Source organism: Amblyomma americanum, chromosome 1, assembly GCF_052857255.1.
Source record: "Amblyomma americanum isolate KBUSLIRL-KWMA chromosome 1, ASM5285725v1, whole genome shotgun sequence".
In the NCBI taxonomy this organism is placed as follows: domain Eukaryota; kingdom Metazoa; phylum Arthropoda; class Arachnida; order Ixodida; family Ixodidae; genus Amblyomma; species Amblyomma americanum.
Window position 1 is genome coordinate 417,044,378 of NC_135497.1, and position 23,651 is coordinate 417,068,028.

At 45.1% G+C, this 23,651-nt stretch overlaps 1 pseudogene across 1 annotated transcript; it reads left to right on the forward strand.

The window, feature by feature from the left end:
• The first annotated feature begins 5,305 nt into the window (after nucleotides 1-5,305).
• On the forward strand, nucleotides 5,306-23,301 carry LOC144124526 (sterile alpha motif domain-containing protein 3-like; annotated as a pseudogene). Its single transcript, XR_013313221.1, has 9 exons — nucleotides 5,306-5,458; nucleotides 6,931-6,999; nucleotides 7,442-7,509; nucleotides 14,479-14,566; nucleotides 15,032-15,203; nucleotides 15,279-15,488; nucleotides 19,664-19,833; nucleotides 22,214-22,296; nucleotides 22,467-23,301. The product of XR_013313221.1 is annotated as a sterile alpha motif domain-containing protein 3-like (transcript).
• The last annotated feature ends 350 nt before the right edge of the window (nucleotides 23,302-23,651 follow it).

A 23,651-nucleotide genomic window follows, 5' to 3' on the forward strand; every position in this document is an offset into this window, starting at 1 on the left:
CTGGTAGGCGCTTTGCATGTTTCCATTTCAACTGCAGCAGTGCAAACTGCCTGAACAAATCCGGCTGTTCCCTTGGAGCACCTTGTAGCGACTCCAGCTCGTTCATACTTGCACTTGCTGCCAAGCCTTCACTGCTGCCATCGCTCATTTGCAGGCTTTGCACTGATGTCTCGATTACCTGTGTGTCACGTAAAATCTTTTCAAATGCTCTTGCATGAAACCTTGAGGCGTGCTTGCGATATGCTCCATATGATGTATATGACTTCAAACACCCTTGAAGACCACACACCCAGTTTTGATCATGCCCATGTTTGGCATGAAAGTGCCGAAAGAGGGACTTCAACGTCACTGCCCTCGTTTTGCATTTGTGGCACTGAAAATCCGTACTCCCGGCATCTGAAAAACAAAAAAAATGCATACAGTGTTACCACTTGAAGCAGGAAAATGCATATTGGGGAATTGACCTACTGGTGCTAGCCGTCTACACAGGCTCGAATTGCCCAGCAAGTACATGACAAGCTCAAAGGAACCCTGCATGAAAAGACTATGATAGTCATATTTTTATGCAATAGACTTGTACAGGTCTTGTGAGTATCTGATTCTAATTTAAAAGCTTTGCATGCAGTCTATACTTTACAAATAATTTTTAAGACTGCTGCTCGCAACCGATTTGAATGGCAGCTCACTATGCCTTCTTAGCCGCCCCTATCCCGATAATGTGAATAGGCAATCTGGGTGAGCCTTCTCATTGGGTGTGCCCAATTGACGTGGGCGGGATGGATAACACGGGGTGCAGTTGCGACCTGACTTCTTTTTCTATTGCTGGCGTCTCAGCGCGTATGAGATAAAGGGGTAGAGGAGAAGCATCGGTTTTAATAAGCAGATATTTTCAGTGTTATGAAGCTATAGTCAGTTACTGCAGAAGAATGAAGCTGCAGATGCTCCTCAAAGGAGACCCTCCAGCCAATGGCATTACAGATTTTCATGACGCCCCCCGGTTAATCCAATTAAGCCATGGTTAATCCCCTTCAACCTGCCACTCCCTGCGATTTCCCACCAGCAAGTCAATGAGGATTACCCAGGACGTCATGGGAACTGGTCGAGCTTATTGGCTAGACGGCTTATTTTGAGGGGTATTTGCCACTTTGTTCTTAAGTTCTATCCGACTTTAGCGTAAAAATTTGGAATACCGATCGCTCTTGCGCTTTTCTTAACCTCAGTAAATAAAGTTTTATGGTCCCTTTAACTGCTGAATTCGTAAAATAAATGCACAAATTCTATGCATAATTTTCTGAACCATTCTAAGCACCATCAGCAGAAAGGCTGAATGTTTATCAGGCGCTGTGGACAACTGACATTCAACTGACGTTCTGACCAGAGAAACACAATACAGGGTAGCATGCAAAACTGGCTTTAATGAGGTGCCGTTAATAAAACGTTGCATTAGGCAAATTGATATTGGTCCATGATGCTAAAATAATGCAAAAAACGACGGACAAGAAGAAAGCGCTCGTCCTGTGTCTGCCTTTCCTCTTGTCCGTCGTTTCAGAGTGAGAGCTCTACCCTTTGGGGTACAACTTCCGATTTCGATGCGGGTGACACAATGACCTTCAATGCCTCACAAGCTCAAACCGAAATTAGATGCGTGGTGATATGGCTCAAGCTTTGGTAGTATGACCACGATCATATGACTATGACAATTGGGTACCTGACCTACACATTTGAGACAGTAGAGACCATGTAACAGAGCTTTCACTCGTATAACTGGGTTCAAGCCACGTTGAACCCCAGCCATTTCTTTGCGCTGGTTGGCATCATGAGGTGCCCTGCTCAGCGCCGGTGATAGGAGTGCACCAGATATCATCACACGTTTTCATTACACGTTTTACAGCAGCACGAGTTCGCACGTGGGTGCAATTTCGCAAAACATTTTGTGCGCGCAATTTGCTTGGGTCAATTCCGATCATTTCCTCTCCCACGCACGTACCCGCGTAAAGACGTCCACAGCTTCGTCTAGAGCGCTCGAGCGCACAGTGGAGGAGACTGGCGTCATTGACGAGCGGCCTGGATTCAAAACATATTGCAGTTCATAAACACCTGCGAATTGCGCTTAACTCCTCACGTCTTTAAAAGCTGTAGCAGGTCCGTCAGGTAGCGGTGAGTGTCACAAATGCACAACCGAGCGCGCCGTTCGAGCGCTCTAGACAAGGACGACACAGTAATGCGCACACACCGCGCGCACGCGCGCAACGATTGGGCATTCAGAGCTGCTTCAAAGGACGGTTCCTTACTTACATTTGTTCAGCTGCCTGCCAGTCCCAGTTGCTCGATCAGTACTTGCAGGCACTTGTGAGTACATGGGTCTCTGATCGCCTTTTTACAATGTGTTCGATTACGTTGCACAACGCAAAATGTCTTCTTTCCACGCGACGAAATACACAGAGCGCAATCACTTCCGCCCACTCTACGCGCACTGTTCCAGAAAATTATGTGGTGGCAAACGTTCGCCCGGCGCAGCTTTCCCGGCGACGGTATTTTCAGCGCTGGCGTAGATTCCTGTTGGATTGGATTGGATTGCAAAACATTTGTTATTTGTTCGCCGGCAGAAAATAAGGGGAGGTCTTGGTTACAGTGAACTAGAACGAACTAGAATAGTTCACTGTAGAATAGTTAACTGTTATCACGTTGGTTATCAATCAAGGAGGGAGCGCGACGCCAGGCGGCCAGCATTCTCAAGCCGAGCGCTCGTGAAGCCGCTCCCTCCCCTGTTTTTTCGCTCTCCCACTCAGTCCTTGGTATTTTGGTGTTGGTATGTTTTAGTGCGCGCTTCTGCGGGGCCCGTGGCGCGGGCGTGTGCAGCAAGGAGGTTGATCTACAGTCAGTCTGCCGCGCTAGTCTGCGCATGTGCACGCCCAGCGGCGCTAGATAGCACCGCACGCTATCACTTGGCGTGGTCGCGGGGGGGGGGGGGGGGGGGGGGGGGGCGACTCTCTTCTTTTTAATGCATTTTTACTTTTTACGACTGGCTTCAACTCTCTCGCCGGATGCTCCCTCAGTTTTTTTTCCTCCAAGTTTCCTGCGGTGCATTATCCCTTCAGGGGAACATTAATGGCTTTGTGTTTAAGCGACAATCCACAACTTTTGGCAGGAACTTCTGTCAATATGAAATAAAAAAAAATAACTTTCGGGGGGGGGGGGGGAGGGAAAGGGGCTAATCTGTGGGATATATTTCTGATAAAATGGTTAATGGTTGGTTGTGTTTTGGGTCGACAGGTGTCCTTTGATTTTTTTTCCCGATGGTTATTAATAACAAAACTTCAGACCATTCATTCGCTTGATAAGCTTCCGTAATAATATAAATTTCCCATTGGTTATTGACTGTACTACGTGGGATAATTAATAGGGAACTTTGTTAGCGTTTATCGAGTTTATTTCTCATGCGGGGCCCCCGCTGCAAAGCAGTAAAGACGCCAACTTTTCTCAGCGTATTTTCCGCCTCAGCTATTTTTGTATACTTTTCCATGAAAGTATAGCGATGGGAAACTTTTTTGAGGTGGGTTGGCAATGGGCGACAATTTCATTCGGGCAACCGAGAGAATTCGAAGCCACCTCCTTTTGATTGAAAACAGCACAAGCGTACGCGATGTCTCGATCGATGCGTTGTCGCGTATGCACCAGAATATCATGTTCAGCCTCCTCCACAGCTTATAGACACGGGTAGCGTTACACGCGTGGATACTGATTGACCGCTCAATTTGTTCAGGTTTGTTAAGTCGCCGTTCTAATTCGAGCTCTCGTTCACGAGCAATTCATGCTTAGCGATATTTGGTTCTGCAGTAGACATAAGGCGCTTGATTTTTTTGCGGTCCAAGAAACGCCGACCTTATAGTATATGGCTGTCGTGCATCACATTTCGCTCTCAAACCTTTTGATTGTCGAAATGCACCCGTGCTGCAAGCGCAGAAAGTGTCCGTTCGTTTCCCACGCTTTGTAAGTCTAGCAGTCCGATGCAAAATAATATCTGCTTTTTTTTGGATTGCAGAATGTGTGCAGCCTCAATAAAACCGGAGAATAGCAGCTGCAAAATATTGAGAAGCGCAGCAGTGCCTTTGGCGGCCCAGAATGCTGGGCGTCCATGTGGTTTTTCTTCCATATCTGTGGCGCGCACCATGGGGAACGAAGTACCCACGAAGTCTCCTCCCCCCGGTTCCATTGCCTAATTAAGAGCCGCCAGGTTCAGTAGTCGGTCACGCGTTCTGGAGACAGTCCGTACGTACCAGCACATTTGAATCTTATCTTAACACACTCTCGCACCACGACCTGGATTTGAGCTTCCGTTCGCAATCTCGTGCCCGCTGCAAATTTAAGCTTGTGCGTCCACAAGGCTCAATATGTTCATAGCGTCGATGCTGTCAATCAGCGGGTTTATGAGTAAAGCGGTTTGTGATCTCTGACACATCACGCCAATACGTGAATGATTCGCTCGGCAGCGCCAGCGCGAAGACATTAGGGACCCCACTCCCACACGCCTGCCCTTCTCCCCAGCCACACATGCCTCTTGGCGGATGCTAGAGAGCTGATACCACGATCTCGGAAAGCGAGGAATTCACAGCTGTCACTGCAAAACCATGCCGCGAGGCCAACTGCGTGTTACTGTACACTCAACACACAAAGTGAAATTCGACATCTTCGTGCGGCAACATTCAAATTCAAGTACTGGGCGCCGGATGAATTTAGGCCGCCTGCGGTTATTTATCGCAATTCACAGAACCACGTGTAGCCTAAATTAATCCGGAGATCTCCACTATGGCGTCCCTCATAGCCTGAGTCGCTTCGCATCCGCTAAAGTTTCGTTTCTCAGTATTCGACTGTGGCGCATCGCGCCACCGACCGCTTTTTTTTTTCACCAACTACTGAACGGTACCCATTGAAAATCGCCTCAGTTTCGACAGGATTCTTGCGCTGTCACACCAGCCACACTGCGACAAGTATAGCAGTAATAAACTTCAATGCAATTTATAAACGCAAAGATTTATGTTTAATTGGACTATTAAGAAAGGGACACTCATACACACGAAGATTTAGCGGCCACCGTGGTTGCTGCAGCTGCTCAGCCAGTCGAGCTGTGTCTGCTTGGCTTGTTTCCAACAAAAGAGCCACATCTGGCCACAATCGTATCCAAATCCAGTTGTACGTTGGCGCTCATTTTCCTTTGTGTTAACGCGGCAGTAGTAGTCGTCGCACGGCAAACTCCTTTGTGCTACGAGCGTGGGTGCGGTCCTCGCTCAACCAACAGCGTCTAGAAATGGAGACGATCACATGCATGCTAGCAGTTGGTAGCAGCGGCCCCCGAAGAAAGCTTAAAGTCGTGGGGCCAAACCTGCGCGGCTTGAAAGCCGCTGCCAGTGCGTGCGCCCTGCTGTCGGCAGAGATAAACTTCGAGAGCGACCGATTCCAAGTAAGTTTTAATGCAGAAGTGCATTTTTTGGCCTCTCTTTCACACTGTGACAACATGCACGAGGGTTCTGTGTCAGTCCATCGGTTCGCCGCAGCAGCACTAATTGGGGTGCCCCGATGCGCATTGACCCTTATTTTATCCCATCCGGCAAGCACTGACATGACTTCTCGGTTCAGCATTTGCATTCTCCCTAAATATGATAGCAGCACGGCAATTTTAAACAAAAGGCGCAATGATTTGCATATTTGCATGCAGTGTGCGGCATAACATTCGTTCTGATACAAAAACGAGTGCCACAAAGTCATCCACTTTGTCATAGATGTTCAGTGTCGCTATGGATGGGATAACCTCAGGTGCTGACTGCACGTGGGAACATGTATACACGCAACGTCACGTTAGCGGGCCCACTGCTACGCCGGTGGTGTTTGCAAACCGCTCGGCTATCGTGCGCGCATCAAGAAGCTGCTAGACAGTCGTGTCTGTGCTGGGACAGGCTCATTTTTGTTTTTTTGTGCTTAGAAGTGACTCTCCTTACGAGTGTGCCGCCCGTTTGCGAGGACTAGAGCTCGCTGCTGATCGGATCAGCTGTGTTCGGCGCGAAGAAAATGTACGGCAGAACAAAGTACAGCGACTCACGGTGCACCGGGTACAGGCTCATTTTCGTTTTTTTTTTTGTGCTTGGAAGTGGCTCTCCTTACGAGTGTGCCGCCCGTTTGCGAGGACTACAGCTCGCTGCTGATCGGATCAGCTGTGTTCGGCGCTAGGAAAATGTACGGCAGAAGAAAGTACAGCGACTCGCGGTGCGCCGGGTACAGGCGAGGGGTCTGGCGTGAGCTCATTACCGAAGATTTTAAGGCAATACGAGTACTATTACGAACAAAATCCACATTAATGACAGCATTAATCCTTATAAAAACAAATCCTAAAGGGTTGCAGCAGACCAGCATCGTTGCATTAAACTGACGCTTTGGGTTTTGGAAATCAGCATTATTTTATGCATTCACTGTGATAGCATGCGCCCTTATTGCGCGGGGACATTACATGCACATTTGAGTTCTTCAAGCCCTTCCTGTCAATGCAAACAAGCAAAGTTATCCTAGATCTCTTTCGGGTGATTGCAATATGGTATGGTTACTTCTGCCACAAAGTACATCTTGTTGCTCGGACCTCCATCTTCTTCCTTCACGAGAGATTTGCTGTTGCTTTGCACTCAGATTATGCAAATGCAAAAGACAGTGGCATGCAAACAACGCTAACCGAAATTAACCTGACTGTTCACGTGGCTTTGAAATAATAAGTGCTGCCAATACAAACTGCATGACATTTGGGGTGGGCACCAAGGTCAACTGCCATTGATTTCAGATTGTTATGGCATGATTGGATTGTTTTATATTTTATTCTTGGCCAACATATACTCTGAAGGGACTTATATTTCAAAAGAAAATTTATTGTTCTTGTAACTGTTTGTGCAGGTTCTAGACAAAGACTTCGATGAATACTTAGACCTTTTAGATGAGGACCCGATTCCGGACCTGGCCTTGGTCCGTGTCTTGAGGCCAGAGCATCCTGTTGTAATTCCGAGTCACCAGTTTTGTTCTTGCACTCTGTAACTTTAGTCTTCCTTAGCAGGTTGGCATTGTTTTATAGGGATGTGAAAGTCACCACTCTTACCTCTGGTAAGAGTCACCACTAAGTACTGCATGAAGGAGAGTGCTGAGGCATGCACCATAGTACAGGTGCATTTGTTCATGCTGGCTCAAAACCAAAATAGCTTGTATTGGTTGGTTGGGATCCTGGTTGTTTTCTGCATTTGCTTTCACCAGCTTGGATAGAACATGAAGTCAATGGGGTTTCCTGGTGCTGATTCTTGACCCTCCGCCCCCCACCAAACGAAGTCCATTTGGAGCACGCGGCATTCTTAAGCTTGTTGAAAAATTGCGACATGGTCACATTTTCTGGTTCTGAACTGATTTTAATTTCCAGGAGAGCTTCGTAGACATCTCAATCCCTCAGCAAGATGCCGTTCCAGAGATATTTAGCACAACCACAAGGTATGACAGGTCATATATATGTGTAGCACATTCTGTGTTTTCCCGTTTTCCTGCCATGCAGATACTTTTTGTGTTTTCCTGAACATGCTATCATCGAATAAGTCTCATTTATTCTGCTCTTTCTAATATTTGGCAACAGCAACATGCAAGCAGGATTATTTGCCATTGTTTATCAGATGAAAAATAATATGTAATATATTCCATATACACGCAAATTAGGCTAACTCAGTCGGTAACTATTAAACTGAAATACTAAGCAAATTCATTACACAAAAGGAATCTACCTTTCTCAGTTACCTCACTTTTCTTTCTTAGGATCAATATCTCAGCTTGTTTTAACAAAAAAATTATTTCAGGTGAATAAGATGTTTTTATAGGCCTTGTGGACAGCACAAATCTGCTGCAGTGCTGTTTGCTAATATTTCAACATGAAATGAATATCCCTGCATTTGACTGCTTTCCAAAGAACTTAAAGCATGTTTTGATTTTTTTTCTGCATTTTTTCTGCAGTGCGAAGGACGATGACGGCATAAATTTTCATTTACCGGAACTCGGCTTTTTACATGGTGCCATAATGAGCAACAGTCCTCTGAGCTCATATAGCACATCTGGAATTGTGGACATCGTCTTTCAAGAGATGTTGAAACATACCGTGTGTTTTTTGAGTGCTACGGCTTGTTGGGTGGTTGCTACTGCATTATCGTGAGGAAGAGTGTTTAAAGGGACCCTGAAATGATTTCGATGGGCATATTATAGCAGAACACATCTCTAGAGGTGTTCTTTGTGGTATTTGAGTTAAATTCGAAACCTCTGCATGGACCCTTTAATTTAGAAATCATCATCAGCCTTACTACACCCACTGCAGGGCAAAGGCCTCTCCCATGTCTCTCCAATTAACCCTATCCTTTGCCAGCTGCATCCACCCTTTGCCTGCAAACTTCTTAATCTCATCCGCCCACCTAACGTTCTGCCGCCCCCTGCTGCGCTTACTTTCTCTTGGAACCCACTCCGTTACCCTTAAAGACCAGCGGTTATCCTGCCTTCCCATTACATGCCCTGCCCAAGCCCATTTCTTTCTCTTGATTTCGACTAGGATGTCATTAACCCGTGTTTGTTCCCTCACCCACTCTGCCCGCTTCCGATCTCTTAACGTTACACCTATCATTTTTCTTTCCATGGCTCGCTGCGTTGTCCTTAACTTAAGCTGAACTCTTTTCGTTAGCCTCCACGTTTCTGCCCCGTAGGTGAGTACCGGTAAGATCATGCTGTTGTACACTTTCCTCTTGAGGGAAATTGGTAAACTGCCACTCATGATCTGCGAGAATTTGCCATATGCGCTCCACCCCATTCTTATCCTTCTAGTTATCTCCCTCTCATGATCAGGATCAGCTGTCACTACCTGCCCTAAGTAGACGTATTCCGGCACAATTTCTAGGCTCTCGCTGCCAATTGTGAACTGTTGTTCCCTTGCTAGGCTGTTGAACATTATCTTGGTTTTCTGCATGTTAATTTTTAGACCCATCGATCTGCTCTGCCTGTCTAACTCGTTGATCATGATTTGCAGTTCACCTCCTGAGTGACTCAGCAAGGCAATGTCATCAGCAAATCGCAGATTATTTAGGTATTCTCCATTTATTCTTATTCCCAACTGTTCCCAATTCAGGCCTCGAAATACCTCCTGCAAACATGCGGTGAACAGCATTGGCGAGATCGTGTCTCCTTGCCTGACGCCCTTTCTTATTGGAATTTTATTGCTGACTTTATGGAGGACTATAGTAGCTGTGCAGTTGCTATATATATCTTCCAGTATTTTGACATAAGGCTCTTCTACCCCCTGATTACGCAATGCCTGTATGACTGCTGAGGTTTCCACTGAGTCGAATGCTTTCTCGTAATCAATGAAAGCTATATATGGAGGTTGGTTATATTCTGCGCATTTCTCTATCACCTGATTGATAGCGTGAATATGATCTATTGTGGAATATCCTTTACGAAAGCCTGCCTGATCATTTGGTTGATTAAAGTCTAACGTTGCCCTGACTCTATTAGCGATTACCTTAGTAAGTACTTTGTAGGCAACGGATAGTAAGCTGATCGGCCTGTAATTTTTCAAGTCCTTGGCGTCTCCCTTCTTATGAATTAAGATAATGTTTGCATTCTTCCAAGCTTCTGGTACAGTCGAGGTCATAAGGCATTGCGTATACAGGGTGGGTAGTTTTTCTAGCACGATGTCTCCTCCATCCTTCAACAGATCTGCTGTTACCTGATCCTCCCCAGCTGCTTTTCCCCTTTTCATTGCTTCTAAGGCTTTCTTTACTTCATCTTTCGTTACTGGCGGGATGACGCATTGCTGTGCACTGCTGTCTTTCTCTTTAGCGCTCTGATTACATTGGCTACTGTACAGGTCTGTATAGAACTCTTCGGCTACGTTAACTATCTTATCCATATTGCTAAAGACATTGCCCTGCTTGTCTCTTAATGCATACATCTGGTTTTTACCTATGCCTAGTTTCCTCTTCACTGTTTTTAGGCTACCTCCGGTCTTTATAGCATGCTCGATTCTCTCCATATTAAACTTCCTTATGTCGGCTACCTTGCGCTTATTTATTAACTTTGATAGCTCCGTTAGTTCTATTCTATCGGTAGTGCTAGATGCCTTCATGTTTTGGCGCTTCTTAATCAGATCTTTCGTCACCTGAGATAGCTTCCCGGTATCTTTTCGAACTGTCCTGCCACCTACTTCTACTGCGCACTCCGTAATTATTGATGTCAGATTATCGTGCATTGAATTAACATCAAGATCATCTTCCTCAGTTAAAGCCGAATATCTGTTTTGCAGCGCTATCCTAAACTCCTGTGCTTTCCCTCTTACGGCTAACTCGTTAATGGTCTTCTTCTTCGCTAGCTTCTTCCGTTCCCTCTTCAAGTCTAACCTAATTCTAGACCTTACCATTCTATGGTCGCTGCAACGCACCCTTCCGAGGACGGCCACATCCTGAATGATGCCAGGTTTAGCGCATAGTATGAAGTCGATTTCATTTTTAATCTCACCATTGGGGCTCTTCCAGGTCCATTTCCTGTTTTCTCGTTTGCGGAAGAAGGTATTCATGATCCGTAAATTATTTCTATCCGCGAATTCGACTAATAACTCTCCCCTGCTATTTCTAGAGCCTATCCCATAGTCACCTACCGCGTGGTCGTCAGCCTGCTTCTTGCCCACCTTCGCATTGAAGTCGCCCATCAGTACAGTGTACTGCGATTTTACTCTATTCATTGCTGATTCTACGTCCTCATAGAAGCTTTCAACGGTCTGGTCATCATGGCTGGATGTGGGTGCGTAGGCCTGCACCACTTTCAGCTTGTACCTCCTATTCAGCCTAATTATTATGGCTGCTACCCTCTCGTTAAAACTGTAGAACTCCTCTACGTTGCCAGCTATATCCTTATTGATGAGGAAACCCACACCTAGTTCTCGTCTATCCTCTAACCCGCGATAGCACAGTATGTGTCCGTCCTTTAGTACTGTATACGCCTCACCTGTCCTCCTAACTTCGCTAAGCCCTATCACATCCCATTTAATTCCCGCTAGTTCCTCAAACAGCACTGCTAGGCTAGCCTCACTAGCTAAAGTTCTAGCGTTAAACGTTGCCAGGTTCAGATTCCAATGGCGGCCTGTCCGGAGCCAGAGATTCTTAGCACCCTCCGCTGCGTCACAGGTCTGACCGCCGCCGTGGTCAGTTGCTCTGCAGCCGCTGGGGACTGAGGGCCGAGGGTTAATTGGTTTGTTCATAGAAGGTTGTGGCCAAGTACTACACCAGGGTGGCCAAATACTGCTCTGGTGAGGGAGTGCGTTGTGGGTTTTGGTCACCGAGATCAGGCCGCACTCCAGGCCTGGTTATGCAATTCCATCGACACGCGGATTTTTTTTTTTAAACCCGGTGGAGAATTGCGCGGCACCAGGATTTGAACCCCGGTCCTCTTGCACGCGAGGCGGATGTTCTACCTCTACGCCATTTCAGAATTTAGAAATACATTTTAAATATTACTGCTCACTGTAGCTCGCAATCTATTAGGGTCCCCCTGCATGTCCCCTACGCCGATGACGTAAGTGGGCAGAAGAGCGAGCCTTCAAGTTGTCCTCGTCTACCCACTGACGTCATCGGTTGAGAGCTACTGCGAGCAGTGATATTTAAAAATTATTTCTAAATTATAGGGTCCACATAGAGCTTTCAAATTTGACTCGAATACCCACAAAGACCACCTCTACAAATCTGTTCCACTAGAATTTGCCCATCAAAATCATTTCAAGGTCCTTTTAACAAGGAACTGAGACCTAGCAGTTTCAAAAAATATCAGGTGTATACTCGTATTTATGGCACTACTGAATCAAAGAGCACTGCAAGACGTTACTTTGCTAAACTGTTTTCTATATGCCTTGATATGTAATCCTTGATCATTCACTCTGTTTTTCTCATAGTGCAGTGTGTAGGTTCCTCATTTGTTCACCTTGAGCATGTAAAGTCTTATAGTGGTTAAGTTGCTGTGGCTGCCATGGATAGGTGGTTATGATAGCTAAAGGTCATTCCATGCCAAACGCTCCAGAGTTAGTGCTGGACCCCCTCAGATTTCTTACACAAAATTTTTAGCTTTCTATTGAACTGTCAAAAGCAGTTTCTTTTTGATATCTCTTCGGAAAAAACGTTTGTCATGTGACAGCCCTTTAAATTTTGTAAACTAGTCCTAAATATGATCTGTAAACAATTTAAAAAATATTTCGTTTTTGTACTCCAGATTTATTAAAACATTGTGATTTGTTCTTTTGTATTATGCATCAAGAAATTGCCGGTACAATGTTTTTGTGCTTTCTTTCTTTGTTTTATTTTTAACCCAGCATACATCATTTTTGAACTTTTCGTAAAAACTCTATGCGGCATTCGTGAGCAAAATAAAAGCTTGCCTCTTCATAATATGTACTACTTGCTAAAAAGGTTTATACACTAAAACTGAACAGAATAACATTCAGAAAAAATTCCCAAAGTTTCAAAAAGATGCTTTGTGTTGCATATGTGGCCGAAAATTTCATACTGAGGTCGTACTAGCAAAAATGCAAAATATGACCCAGCTAATAGCTCGTTTGATGGTAATTTTGGTCACCAATTTTTGTTGCAGTCAGTTTTGTTTCAGTTGAAAAAAAATTTTGAAGTTGCACACCGCACCACCGGTCATGCGGTCATGGTTGCCTCAACTGTCACTTCACTGCACAACGCAGCCTCAGCACTGCTCAAACTTCTATCTTTCCATACATCCTCGCATTCAGGTGTTGCTTGTCGAGACAGAGCGCAGTCGGCATCATCGCTTCTTTCATGCTGTGCTTACAAGAGCGCTGATATGCAAGGACGAAATCATGTGACTCGGGGGAGGGGGGGGGGGCATCCAGATTTTCAAATATGATCGCCTCAGGAGGCGAGCATCTCACCATCACTACCCTCTGCTTTCTCTTTTTTCTACTAATCCCCTTACCGGAGCCAAAGCATTTCGCTGGGCTCCCGAGCTCTGTAATGTTTTCTTCCGCACAACACAACAGGTCCATCCCAGTCCAATGTCTAGTCCAAGTTTATGCATGCATGCCGCTTCTAAAATTTCCCTTTCTAGCCTAGACTTTCCCCTCCCAATGACAGCAGCTTTGTTCAGCCCGGAGTAGCACACTTGGCATTCCCTGCAATGTTTTGGGAGATTGGCGCCATTGTCGGGTTTCAAGGACCGAAAGTGCTAACGCAGACTTTCATTTAAGCATTGATCCGTCTGGCCGACGTAAACTCTGTCACATTGCAGCAGAAACTGGTACACCACTTCCGTTGCACAGCGCACATACGGGTGCTCGTGCTTGGTGGTACAAGCAGCCCTGTGCTGACAATCCATCACACGGCTACACAGTTGAGATAACTTGCAGGGGATAACTTGCGTCCACGCTGTGTGGACAGTCAGTTCAGGTGGCGGGCAAGCAAGGCATTCGAGTTGTATTTTCAGCCCCCTGCAAGTTATCTCAACTGAGTAGCCATGTGGTGGGCGGTCAGCGCAGGGCTGCTTGTACCACCAAGCACGAGCACCAGTATGTGTGCTGTGCAACAGAAGTGGTGTAACAGTTTCTGCTGTGATTCGACAGAGTTTACATCGGCCAAATGGGGCAATGTTTTAATGAGAGGCTGCGTCAGCACTTTCGCTCCTTGAAACCAGACAATGGCGCCAATCTACCAAAACATTGCAGGGAATGCCAAGGTTGCTACTCCGGGCTGAACAAAGCTACTGTCATTAGGAGGGGAAAGTCTAGGCTAGAAAGGGTAATTTCAGAAGTGGCTTGCATGCACAAACTTTGACTAGACTTATGTGTTAGTGAGCCTTCTGTGGCCCTTTTAGATAATGAGATTCGGTTCATGACGAGGCCGGTATGTTTTTTTCTTTGCTCCTTTTTGCCTTTGTTTTTCGTTAAGTTTCAAAGTCATTTTGCCTGAATCCTGCTGCGGACATTGACCTTGCTCTTTCATGATACGGTTTGCACAGGTGCACAGTTTTGCTGGACCGCATTCTTTCCAATAAACCCCATTTAATAGTTACCTCTCGTCCTGTCCACTTCTCTTCCTATGTCCTGTTTCTGTTGCGGGTCTTTTTAACTTTTAACTTGTACTAATTCGCCCAAGCTTTTGTTTTGAATATCAGTTCGGGCTTTTTTTACATTACCTCACGATGCTTTGATTCTTTGGTGTGCAATTTTATGCATTGTTGTGTGCACACTGCAGTTCAAACCTGAGAGATAATTACTGTGCTGTGTGATGTCAGTGCACGTTAAAGAACCCCAGGTGGTCGAAGTTTCCGGAGCCCTTCACTACAACGTCTCTCATAGCCTGAGTCGCTTTGGGACATTAAACCCAATAAAACAAACCAATTATAAAAAACTGTTATTTGCCTTTTCAGCTATCCGTCAAGAAAATTCTACCAGAAAGCAGGACGTGCGCTTGTTCAGCGGTACCCCCAACTTGCTGACAACTGTGGCAGCGGTCATGTGAGTGTTTTACCACACTTTTCGTCCAGACTTTATTTAATGCCTGATTGCATTCAAACACCACTATACTGGAAACTGTATGATCCAAAGCTGACTTCTAACCTCTATATATTCTGCAAGGCCCTCCTTTCTTTTCCAAGTGAAGTCTAGATGATGGCAATGCCTTTTTGAGGCTTATGCCACGAGGCATAAGAGCAACATTTTACAGTGAAGGCAGTTTAATTGGTTTCACTAGGGGATCAAATGTTTTTCCATCTTGTGGATTAGTGTCCGCTTGAGCGGATTTCAGAATTTTCGGGGCAATAAACACTGTGTACATGGTAATGGTTTTTAAAAATTCTTATTTGTTTACTTTTTCTGACCTTGTTACCTTGTATTATGTAGGATATCAAGGCAGGGATACAAAAAAATATCCTTCAGAGAATGCTTTTGCCACTTGGGAATAATATTAATTTTCTTCAATAGGACTCTTGGGTCCTGCTGATCCGCCAGAAAATTCAAAAACGAACGGATAAAGATGGATTCCGACCGCATAGCAGCAAGCAGGCAGAAATTTGGAAGTACATTAAAGAGGCCGAGAGCATCGGGAGATACGTCGGATGCATTGCCCAAGAAAGGCCAAGTTGGCTCAACCTTGGTCAGTTCCTTATTCTTTAGCACAAATTTCGCAGCATTTTTTAGCTCACTCACCGTAACTTTTATCCTAATGCAGGTGCAATGCTTACCTTCAATTGGTGAGGACGCATCGAGTCTGGCACACCATGAAGCGTGGGTTATCAGTCAGTGGACAAAGTCCAATCCAGATAAACCACAAATGGAATGCAGACTGGGTATCACCCATACTTCAAGGGTGCAGCAGCTGTCCCAGATGGCAGTCGCCACAGCTATGGACAGATATCCATATCTGGCTGACATAGAGTGGGTATGTACATTGCGTTTATATCTTGCTGTGGGCTAGTTGGTGAATCATCATGGAAAGAGGCAGCGTAAAGCAGCAAGGACAAAAGAGAGACAGGAGAACACAGGACAAGCACTGACTACCAACTCAATTTTATTGAAAACAGGCAAGATTATACACAATCCAATGCATCGGGTGCCGATTGACATGAGCCATGGATGTGCAACCAGTACCGACGCAACACTCAACTTTATTACTGGAGGCTAGATACCGACAACCATCCCAAGGGCGTGCCACGTTGTATTAATTGCACACTTTGTATGCTGTGGATTGTCACTTTTTTACACATTTAAGGGCGTACGTTTGTAGATACATCTTCGTGAAAACTTCGGGCCTCAAATTATTTTATTCTGAATGCATCTGCCTTCTGCAGTTGACTGGTGGCTTGCTCGTTTGAGTCTACTGCGCTGCAGGCTTATATTTTTTTTGCTCCTTGGTAATGAGTAAGAATCGGTGTGTTTTCTCTTTTATCATTTCAACTTGTGTCAAGCATGGGGCCCCCAGTAACTCACATACTAATAGCACTAAAACTAATAATTTTGGCTTTGATTAACTTTTTCTGGTGGTAGGTATGACAGCCGAAGTGAATTGAAGTTCTTGCTTTTTGTGCTGTTTTTGCCCAAATTACTGAATGCTGTTGCTGTTGCAATGTACGTGCTTTATTGGGGAGTTCAGTAGCTCCTAATGTTGGCACTTTGGCAACCTGTTCGTATTATGGCTGAGCAGTATTAGCATGTGGCCCTAAAACTTGCATATGTAAGGAAAGATGTGCTAATGACTGGACTGAACTTCTTTATTTCAAAACATGGCAGGGTTTTTGTGAAACCAGTGTTCTTTCAGGGCTGCAGGAAGCGAGTGAGTGGAAATAGAAGCACTAACCACTGCTCACCTAAGCAGCAGGGCTGCCTGGTAAAGAAAACTGTACATAGTTATGACCACCATTACCATTTAAGATTCTCCAGTGCGGATGTTAGCAAGGGTTTTCAGTTTCGTTAGAGTACCACCTGCCTTTACACAAACTCGGTGATAAGTTCTATTGCCACTGGCAGCACGTTTAGACGACTTTGCGAGTAATGTGCTTGATGAAGCTTCGAGCTGAGATGCAAGAAGGTCTCTTAATTTATGGCAACAAAATGTTTGTTGCACTGTGGAATCGGTCAGTACACTGCACCTCTTACCACACTGAGTTGTAGCTGCCGTGGTGGCTCAGTGGTTATGGCGCTCGGCTGCCGACCCGAAAGACGTGGGTTTGATCCCGGCCGCAGTGGTCGAATTTTGATGAAGGAGAAATTCTAGAGGCCCGCGTACTGTGCAATATCAGTGCACGTTAAAGAACCACAGGCGGTTGAAATTTCTGGAGCCCTTCACTACGGCATCCCTCATCTGAGTCTCTTTGGGATGTTAAACTCCCATAAACTGTAAACCACACTGAGTTGTAGTCTTAAACTCCCCACAGCTTGGAACTACTCGCCCATGGACCTGGGAACAAAGAATTTTCTTCTACTCCTATGCCACTAAAGCAGATGGTTGATGCATTCCTAAAGGTTTAAGAGCCTGCAGTATTTTCTCGGCTCCAAGCACTTCATACTATTAAAGTGGCACGACAGGCTAGTTTCTCTTAGTACATAGAATGCATACTTTTTCAGCGCGAAATACACAGGACAAAGAAAGCAGATACACGCAGGACGAACACTGACTTCAACTGGTGGTTTATTGGCACAAACAAAAATATATACACAGCAAGGTTAGATACCCCAGCTCACACATACATTCGCATCCGCGCTAACAAAGTTTAACAACACAGCAGTTTCACCTAGGCACCCGTGTCATTCTAGTCATAAGATAACGAAACTCCTTGGATGATAACAGAAGAGATGCAGTACTAATACGTTTATTGCCTTTATTGTGCATCTCAAGGGCCTTAAAAATCTCCCTTCTGTTCTGCTGCATGAAGTTGCGCAGTACACATGTGTTGCTCAATGCTGAGGTGCATGATGGTCTGGTAGGGCTAGGGCACCGGCGGCAATGTTCAGCCAGGTAGCTATTGTTTACACGGCACTCGACTACTGTACGGTGTTCTCGCAATCTGTCGTTTAGACACCTACCAGTCTGTCCAATGTACTTCTTTCCACATGACAGAGGTATCTTATACATGACCCCCGTTCTACAGGTGACGAAGCGGGCCTCACTCCTCTTGTGAGAGTCAGTGCCACTCCTTCGGCCGTTTACCTTAGGGCATAGCCGTGACAACTTTTCAGGAGCAGAGAACACGACTGGGACGCCGCAATCCCTGCAACCTTCTTAAGGCGGTGGGAGACCACGAATATAGGGAATGGCAACAGGTCTTGCTTTCTGGCCTCTGGCTTGCTCTGGCCGCCCTCATTCCCCCTCCTCCACTTCCCGCAACAGTTTGTCAGCTAACGACGCCAGAAGTTCGTTTGGGTAGCCCGCGGCATTTAGACGCTCGAGCTGGTGCTGCACACTGGTGGCCATAAGGTGTACACATGACTTAGCGAGAGCAGCGTGTAGGCAGTTAACAGTGATTCCCCTTTCTACCAGCTTCGAATGGGCCGAATTGTACCTTAAAACAACTTTCTTGAACCGAGGCTTGTGGCTCCAGCAAACCTGTGCCTCCCGGAAAAGCACACACACACACATCTAGAAACTGAAGGCTATTGTGTTGTGGCATCTCAAATGTGAAACGCCTTCAACTTCTGGATGTGCGTTTACTTTTCCGGGAGGCACAGGTTTGTTGGAGCCACACGCCTCGGTTCAAGAAAGGTATTTTAAGGTACGATTCGGCCCATTCGAAGCTGGTAAAAAGGGGAATCGCTGTTAACTGCCTACACGCTGCTCTCGCAAAGTCATGTGCGCACCTTATGGCCACAAGTGTGCAGCACAAGCTCAAGCGTCTAAATGCCGCGGGCTACCCGAACGAACTTCTGGCGTCGTTAGCTGACAAACTGTTGCGGGAAGTGGAGAAGGGGGATTGAGGGCGGCCAGAGCAAGCCGGAGGCCAGAAAGCAAGACCTGTTGCTATTCCCTATATTCGTGGTCTCCCACCGACTTAAGAAGGTTGCAGGGAATGCGGCGTCCCAGTCATGTTCTCTGCTCCTGAAAAGTTGTCACGGCTATGCCCTAAGATAAACGGCCGAAGGACTGGCACTGACTCTCGCAAGAAGAGGAGTCAGGCCCGCTTCATCCCCTGTAGAATGGGGGTTGTGTATAACTAAGATACCTCTGTTATGTGGAAAGAAGTACATTGGACAGACGGGTAGGTGTCTAAACGACAGATTGCGAGAACACCGTAGAGCAGTCGGGTGCCGTGTAAACAATAGCTACCTGGCTGAACATTGCAGCGGGTGTCCTATCCCTACCAGACCATCATGCACCTCAGCGTTGAGCAATACATGTGTACTGCACAGCTTCAAGCAGCACAACAGAAGGGAGATTTTTGAGGCCCTTGAGATGCACAATAAAGGGAATAAATGCATTAGTATTGCATCTCTTCTGTTATCATCCAAGGAGTTGCGTTATCTTAAGACTAGAATGACACGGGTGTCTAGGTGAAACTGTTGTGTTGTTAAACTTTGTTAACGCGGGTGCGAATGTATGTGTGAGCTGGGTTATCTAACCTTGCTGTGTATATATTTTTGTTTGTGCCAATAAACCATCAGTTGAAGTCAGCGTTCGTCCTGCATTTATCTCCTTTCTTTGTCCTGTGTATTTCGCGCTGAAAAAAATATGCATTCTACGAACTTGACACTGTGAAGTGATCTAATGGATAAATGTTGTCTGCTTGCTATTGTTTGAGGTCGCCTAGAGAGGGAGGCGATGACCCAGAGCATCAAGCAAGTTGTGCACTGATGCGGTGAGGTTTCAACGACCAGTCCACCATCATGCTTTTCTGATCAAGTGCTCCCTTGGCTAGGAGTTCTTGCGGTTTTCTTGAGCGACCAAATTCTCCACTCAACTTAGGAGCACCTTGTGTGCTAGTTTGTAATATATGGCTTCTGATCTGGAACATTTTCATAGTGCCCACAGCAATCATGCAAAACTGCTGCTGCATGGAGGAAGAGATTTGAAAGTAAGATATCTCCTTTGTTTTTGACATTTTTTCATAAAATGTTTTCTTTCAGTTCCTGCATGACTTCAACCTTCTCGTTAAGAAGGATGGACTGAAGGCCATAGAAGAAGGGTTTGCCACCACTCTGAGCCTTGCTTTCAGCGGCGCCCTTGGAGCAAAAAAAAGACTTAAAAGCCCTTCTGCAGGTTGATGGTGTGGGCATCAGCATCAGACGCAGGAAGCGTGAGTAGGATGAATATTGACGGAATGGCAAGGTTATGTTGCACACTTTCCTTTGTTTAAAGGCATACAGCAAATGTGGACGGAGTGTGATGACTGGATAGGTGGCTAAGTAAGCGGGAAGGAAAGGTGTTTTATGGCTATGATGAGTGCAAGAAGAGGCATTGCTCATGGTTGTTTTAGGCGTTTACTTGGTTAAAATAGAGCTTTCCCTCTGACATGTACACAGTGAGTTTGTGGCATATAGTGTTAAGGCACCTGGTTTTAACGATATCTGTGCACATTTTAGCCCGAGTCGACCAAAAACCACGTGTTTGGCGCTCTTTGGCCTTAGTTGCCCTTACGCAATAAAAACCTAGCATAATCATCATCATATAATTTTAAGGGCCCTTTTGCTTTGGGGATTTTTTTCTTGTGCTTTACAGCCATTTCATTCAGAACACTGGAGTAGCTGAAGCACTGACTTTAACACTATAGGGGCATTAATTTAAAACCTGCCTTATGTGCAGTATTATGTGGTGTATACTGCATATCATAAGTACTTTGTAGGGCTATCGAAGGTAGCGACCTCGTCAGCCAGTCAGCAGAGTGCGTTAAACATGTTCCTCTGCGACTTGTCTGCTCGCAACGTAAATATTGCTAGAAAATAGCCTAAACCGACGTTTAGTACGTGCCATAAGTGTATGCATGCTTACGCTAAATGCAAGCATTTTTAGGAATGCTACGCCTTTTGTCACATTCGTAGTTTTAGTTCAGTGGTATGCAAAGAAAGATGCAACGATAAGTTCAACCCAGTGGTATACAACGGGATCCATTTTTATCAGCAAATCGATACTCCCCTTAGGATTAGAAGAGGCAGAATTGTCACTAAGTAAAAGAATAAAGCCAGTTTATCGCTCATATGTTACTGTTACAAGCGAGTTGAGGCGAAGCGAAAGCCAGTGGCTGATTTACGGGCATTAATGTGCTGAAAATAGCAGTAAAAATGACGAATTCAGTTCAAGTTGAGGGGTTCTGCTTCGAAGAGGACTGCCATTGTGGAAACGGCGTTTCTCTCTGGAAATTGCGTACGTAACCCTAGTGTACGTGAAGGCTCGATATGAAATCGCAATTGGCGCATGCGCATTTTAGAACACACTATCCATACATCCATATGCCAATTCTGTACTGGCACTACATTCTGCAGCTCCGGAACGTTGCCTGTGCACTCATGCTTGTGCGGACAGGTTTTTTACTATGTAACTAATTTTTGGCAATAAACATCAACATTGCAGCTTTGGCAATGATGCAAGGAACAACTGAGATAGAGTATAACTTAGAGAAGTTTAAGGCACTTAAGCTGGCTCACAAGTGGTTTCTTGATACCAACAAATAAAGCTTCCAGAGAGAGAAGGATCCATTCAGTTCCAGTGCATATATGTGTAACACCGAATAGAAGGATCTCTCCTTCAGTTTCATGAAATTATCAACATTCACCAACTGATGTGGGGAAGCACTTACTAACACATGACTGATGAAAGTGCATCTGAGCGTAGTGCTATTCATTCCTTGTAAACAGGGTGTTTCATCTGAGACTATGCAATTTTTAAATATGGGCTTTTTGAGTTAGAAGAGCGCTTTTTTTTGCATGTTATTATAAGCGGTGCAGTATGTATGTCAGAATACAGTGTGCTAACTAGCAGGCTGGTTAACACTATTGCATAGTTAACTTTTACCTCTTACCTTTAGGGTCCTTAATTACTGAGAGGCGTATAGCCTACTGTAAGCATAATATCCGTATCAGTTGTTAGAATTTCGAAAACGCGGTTACACTTGGCGCTTTTGGCCCAACAAAGTTTTGGCTTTTTTGATGAGTTACGTGCACCGGAGAGATTGCTTTGCACGCAAGCTCCTCGAAAGGGCATGTATATTTTGGCGCGATGTAGCCAAAATTTGTAGACCCACAGCACCGAGGGTTAGCGTGTTTTCGAAATTCTAAAAACTGATATGAATATTCTTAGTGTGGGCTACATCCTTTGAGTAATTGCAGAGCCTAAAGGTAATAGTTAAAAAGTTAGCTATTCATTAGTTAACCAGCCTGATGGTTAGAACATCCTAGCTGTATTCTGACCTACATACTACTCCGCTGCCAATGCTATGTGGAAAAAGCGCTCTTCTTCCCTCAGCCACATCTTTCGTAGATGTTGGCCCAGCTTTGATTTTTGACAGACAGTGCAATCAAAACCTCTCACCTTTCGCAGAATGGCCGGAAAGTCTATCAACTTTGAGCGCGCCTGGCTCTCTCCAAACAAGGAATGCTGCTTTTTATGTAATTCAGGTCGCGAATGTGACAACCTTATATACCGTTGTAATTTATATATAATCTTGTGTCTTTATGTTACAGATATTCAAGCTGTGCGCTTGATATGCCTACTGTCAAAACTGCTGAACCAGCCGGCCGCAATGAATGTGACGTTTGTGCCCCTGGTAAGTTGTGCTGATGTTATGCTGCACACAGTGTTTGCTAACTGAAACAATGCTTTGTGGTATTGCGGCAGTATTATCACTGACATAAATTTGAAAACCAGTGTATCGCCGCAATGTTGTCACTAGTAGAAAGAGTGCCATCTTCACTTTTATCTTTTGTTTCTACTTAGGACATGGAGAAGCCATGCACCCCATGCATTGCGTTCACCGGGGACAGCATTGAAGATGCTGCAGAACTTTTCTTGTTCGGAGAAAAGATAAAAATTCTTCGAGTGCAGGATGCTACCTCCGGAGTAGCAGCATTAATGGCTGCATATTGGCTGTTTGATGTTAGCTACAATCGAGATGCCATCAATTTGTGTTGTATTTTTGAGCATCTTTTCGTAAATGTCAATGTCACCAAGGCAAAGTGCATTGCTCGTCGGTTTATAACCACGCACCAAAGTTCATTTATTCAGTCAAGCTGAGCTGAAAGAAATGTGTTAAGTGCCCTTAATGGTGCATGTTTTCATTGAAATGATGCATTAGACATCAGTATACATGGATCACGGCATTATATTCGCTTATGACCGCTAAATAGTTTATAACTGAATTTTGAAAGCTACATTGCCCACGAACTCGCAGTTTCGCCGTGCTCGCGTTCACAAAGTGGTCGCCGCATCGCACCACGTGACTGGTCACGTGACCAACCACGTGACAACAGCTAGCCAGACAGCCAGGCTAACCTGAACTTGCAATCAAGATTAACCAAGGCTAACCAAGCTATGCCTTAGCTTTCGCTGCGTATATCCTGGCATAGCCGAGCTAAGCCACTGCCAGTTTTTCTTCTCTTATGCTGCTTCGGTTTCTGTTTCATGAACCGAACAATGGCTGTGATGTATAGTTGACATTTAAGTGCAATATAAGCGGTAATATGTAGCTTCAAAGGTGTATCATTTCAAAGAAAACATGCAAGCAGAAATTTGGTGTCTCTAGTGTTTTAACCTATTCACGCAAATAAATAGTTGCCAATGAGTGCAATTTCATGTATGTGTCCTTCTTTTTGAATATTCATTACATATTCTGAACATTAAAACAATGTAAAGCAGAGCTATTGTCAGGAGCACATACTTCATGTTTGGGAAACGGCACTGCCTTGTCCAATGGAACAAAATGTCAGTGAGCATCGCATGGCCACACGATACACAATGAAAAGTTTGCAGAATGGATGGGACTGCTTAAAAGGGAAAAATTCAAAAAGGGCGCAAAGGTAGAAAATGTTTCTTACACTCATTATGAGAAGGTGTAAGTCACATGAAACACCCATTTCATATTTTGCTCAAAAATGGTGAAATTGTGAAAAAATTGCCCTTTAT